The sequence below is a fragment of the Chelonia mydas genome, chromosome 25, assembly GCF_015237465.2.
Source record: "Chelonia mydas isolate rCheMyd1 chromosome 25, rCheMyd1.pri.v2, whole genome shotgun sequence".
Taxonomy (NCBI): Eukaryota; Metazoa; Chordata; order Testudines; family Cheloniidae; genus Chelonia; species Chelonia mydas.
The window spans coordinates 14,065,028-14,069,714 of NC_057858.1; positions in this window are offsets into that span (position 1 = coordinate 14,065,028).

Below are 4,687 nucleotides of genomic sequence, written 5' to 3' on the forward strand. Positions count from 1 at the left end.
ACACGCAGACAGTCTCTCCCCGGAGATCTGCCCAGACGCGAGCCCGGGGCTGGAACAATGACTGATAGACTAGCCCGGAAAGGGGGGGGAGAATTCCCAGGCACTGTAATCAGGCCACAAAAACAGAAACCCACCCAGCCCCCGCTGCAGAATTATTTGTAAATAAAAAAAAACACAAGATGCTAATGTGGGAGCATCCCCCCAGGCCCGTCCCGGCTCACGCGGGGCCCCATTCCCTGAGCTCAGCCGAGGGGAGCAGCAGTTGGGATCAGTTCTTCACTTAGGGTTGGAATTGCTGGTGAAGGGAGCCAGCGGCCAAATCCACCCCTCAGCAGTAATTGCCCCTTCTGCACAGAAGTCCCCCACTTCAACCCCTAATTCTCCCCCCAGGAGAAGACCCATCACCACGGTTAAAGGATTCAGAATTAGGCCTTAGAAGAGGGGCGAGCCACGTACAACACGCTTCAGAAGTTCAAGACCTGGGCATCTCTGCTGGGGCTCGGCCTTTCAGCCCTAGTCCTGCTGAAGCCCCGGCAGGCACGTCTTGCAGGGTTGAAGCCCAGAGAGCCCCCTCCCCGCTGGGCAGCCCCTACCCCACCACCCCGCTGCAAGGCAGAGCTCCCCCCACTCTGGTAGGTGGAGAATGGGGGAGCCACAAGCCGCCCTTTAACAATAAACAAGCTGCACGTGACTCCCGAGCCATGGTTTGGCCACCCTTGCCTTATAGTGACAGATTCCAGAAGCTCAACTCATTTCGCTTACCAAGGAGAAAGGTAAGGGGTGACGTGATCACACACTGTCACTACTTGGGGAACAAATATTTAATTCTGGGCTCTTCAGTCTAGCAGGGAAAGGTCAAACACGATCCACAGGCTGGAAGTTGAAGCCAGGCAAATTGAGCCTGGAAATAAGGCATAAATTAACTATTGGAACAATTTACCAAAGGTTGTGGTGGATTCTCCATCCCAGACAGTTTTTATATCATGATTGGATGTTTTTCCTGCAAGCTCCGGTCCAGGAATTACTGGGAGGAGGTTCTCTGGCCTGTGTTAGACAGGATGACCCTTCTGGCCTTGGGATCTCTTGTAACAGCTCCACAAGGGTCCCTCAGCCCTCCCTTCATCACAGCACAGGGACAGATGGGGCTAGAACTCAGACCCCCCCCGAAATGTCTGCACCCCTCTCACTTAACCTACAGGCGACTCCTCAGTAGGCCCCGTACTGCTGATACGTATGACACACAGTTGAGCAATTCCAACACTGTACAGCAGAGGGCAGCGTGAGGCGCGCCCAGTGGGGGTCACATTCTGTGACCGAGCTGGAGCCCAGAGTCTGGTTTAGGGCCAGCGCTGTAGAGGGAGCAGAGCACCACTCCCTGCATGCGGAGCGTCCTGCCTCCTAGATCATGGCCGGTTTGAGAGGAAGGCGACAGGCCCAGCCTGGAGAGAACTCGCTCACCTCATCAAGGCAGCACCTTGTTCCCTTACAGCACACACAGATTAGAGCCTCTCGGGAGCTCGCACGAGAGAAAATGGGGCATTTGCTGAACTAATGCAGGGGCACTCGCTCCACTGCCTTGGGCTACAGCCCCTGCCCTGCAAGCAAAGGTAACCGAGGCTGATTTTACCACCACCCCACCCCTGCTCCACCCAGAGCTGCCCCATAGCAAAAGCCAGCTGGCCAGAAAGGGAATAGGAAAGACACAGGAGAAAAGAAATGAAACTAAGCTGTCCCTGACCCTTCCCATGCACAGTCCCCACGGCCTGGCAGCCTGTAATTACACATTCCACTGAGGACAAGGAGAAGCTTCCCAACCTGCCCCCAAGGTGTGGGATCAGCAGCCCTTAAATGAAGAGCAATCGCAGCATGAGGAAGAACACAGAGCCCAAACCTAGCCCTGCTCAGGAAGCATGTCAGGGTGCTTGGTGCTGTAAACACCCCCAGGCTCCAATCTAAACAGCCAGACAAATGTACTCCATAAGGGGCAGCTGGCCCTAGGAGAGTAGAGGGACAGCGCAGTGCTCAGGGTGCTAACCCGAGAGACCTGGCTTCAATTCCCTATTTCCCTGTTCTGCGACAGACTTCCTGTGTGACCGTGGGCCAGTCATTTAGCCTCTCCGGGCCTCAGAGCCACACCCATCTAATGGCAAGACCAGCACCGCCCTCCCTCACCGGCAGCACTGGAAGCCGGGCAAGGGTCCAAGAGTTAGAAATTGACTCTTACAGTGCAAGAAACCAATAAACGAGAAAGCCGTTGCCGTCTGCAAATTCTGCTAAAGAATTGAGAGTCCTCCCTGCTGAATGCCGCAGTGAGGATTTTAGTATCCTGCCTGCACCTTGCAAACTTCAGCTCAAGGCCTGACTGGGCCTGGCATATGCACCTTTCCCAGCTATTGCGGCTAGCCCTGAACTTCTCCCTCACAAAAGCCAGAGCAATGAAAACTAACCCAGCAGCGCCCTCCTCTGCCAGAATGCTCAACAGTGCCCTTCTTTGCAAACTCCTGGCCTGTACACAGCTGGGGTCAGACACGCCTGCAGCAGCAAGCAGGTTGGGCTTTTCCTCCTCTGTGCCTGGCGAGGAGGCTGCTGCCCTTCCCCCAGATACAGACCCTGTGCCTGTCATTCCTGCCGTAGGCACATCAACCTTAGACCATTGCACCTTGGGAGGGTGCTAGGAAGTCTGGAAGTTGGGAGGTTGGACTGGGGCACGCGTAATGCAGGGTAGTCACTGGAGAGCCAGGTTGAGACCCAGGTTTCACTTGGGGTTACAAATGAGTGTAGATGCTCAAGTCCTAGGTTAACAAACCCAGGGTTTGCCAGCGTGAGTTCTAACCAACCCTTGGCTTACGCTGCAGTGTCAACATGCCCTCAGAGGCCGGTCTTATGGCTAAGGCCCTGTGCTGGGACTCAGGAGATCTGAGCTCTGCAGAGATTCCTTCTTGGGCAAAGTCGCTCTGTGCCTTAGTTCCCCACTTATTTTAAGATGATCCCTCCTTTCTCCCCCTCACGTCTCTCTAGCCTGTAGGTCGTTGGGGCAAAGATTCTCTCTCACTCCACGTGGGTCCAGCACCCAGTGCAATGCGATCCTAGCAACAGCACTAGAAAGCCACATCCCAGAGATTTCAGGGTTTCCTACAGATTTCAGGGGGGTCCTTTCAAAATAAGAGCCCCCATTGGTGAGGGGGAGGTTTCTGACCCGCACAGAGCCAATAGCTGCAGCCAAAACAAACTGACCAGCAATTTTCCTTCCATGCAGCTTAGCCGGGCAGCGACTGCTGAAAGAAAGTTGCAATGCTGTAACTTCAGCGAGAGGCACCAGCCCATACCTCCCATGGACCAAAGTCCCCCATGCACCCAGAACAGCACCAGCGGTCGAACAGCTAGCAGCTGCCTGGGCTCAGCCCAGAGCCAGAGGAAGTTCAGAGCCCACGGCCCATTCAGTCCTGGACACCTGAGCTAAGAATTGCCAAAAAGGGGCCCAGTTTAGTAGCCTTTGGAGGTGGGTTTTAGGAGTCCAGGCACCATGGCTGAAACCCGGCTCTCTTGAAGCCTCTGGGAGTTTTACCATTGAGGTCAGGGAGGCTAGGATTCCCTCAGCACCCCATGGTTTTGATACTGGATCTTACTGACTGTAGTGGTGTATTGAACTTTAAACAAGGTGGTATTCTGGGATTACCCTTTATCAGAGAAGTCATTAGATAGAATACTAGTTCATCGTTTCCTTACTGTGTTGACCTACCCGGCTACCACAGCAGTTGCATTTATCCGGAGTCATGGCATCCCTGTCATACGCTGATGCTCCATCCCCCCGGAGAGGGCTGCCCACCGGGACTCTGAATCGGCTGTCTCTTCAGCACAAGCTGGGCTCCGCCAGCCCCGTTTCATGCTGGCTTCCTCTTTGGGGTTCTGTAACTGTTCCGAGCGGAGGTTGTTTGGAGGACAGGTTATTGACCTATCACTCATCCCCAGCCTGGAGGGCCAGCAGGCGGTGCTTCCTCTGGTCCCTGCCTTTGCCATGCTGCTCCCAGGTCAGTGGAAGAGAGGAGCGTCCCCCTGCGTCACCGTGCCATCCCCAAGGACAGTAGTCCTGAATACACAGAGCCAAATAGTCTTTCAATACCCTGAATACTTAGGGGCATGCTCCTGTGCCAGCCGCTTTAACTGTGACCAGGGTGAGGACGGTAGGAGGTTTCTAGGAGAATGTATTTGGGAAAGACATGGGGGGTGGGGACCGGATATTGATCTGGGAGCAGAGAAAGTCAGAGATGCCCCCCTAAACCCACTGCGGGAAGCTCTCCCATAGTGTCTGGCGCCCCGGCCAGCTAGAGCAGGAGTCTGCGGTGTGTGAGAGGCAGTACCTGAAGCACCCGTCGTGCTGGGAGAAGGGAGACATCTCTCCTTCTGCAGGACTTCGAGTCAGAGATTTGAGCAGGATCAGCATGCGCTCACTTCAGAAGAGCTCGTTCAGTGTTGAGTGCTTTGCCGGTACGGGACACTGTTGAAAATCCGGTACTAAATGGGCCCATTGCTAGTGGCTACAGCTTCCACTTTCATCCCCTCTCAACGCTGGCCCCAGTTCTGCTGAGTAGAGACGAGAGCCCCCGTTTTGTCCTGTAAAACGTATTGAGAGTGCGACCAGCGCCTCCTGGTAGTAGAGATGCAACACAGAGGACACCCAAAGAGAATC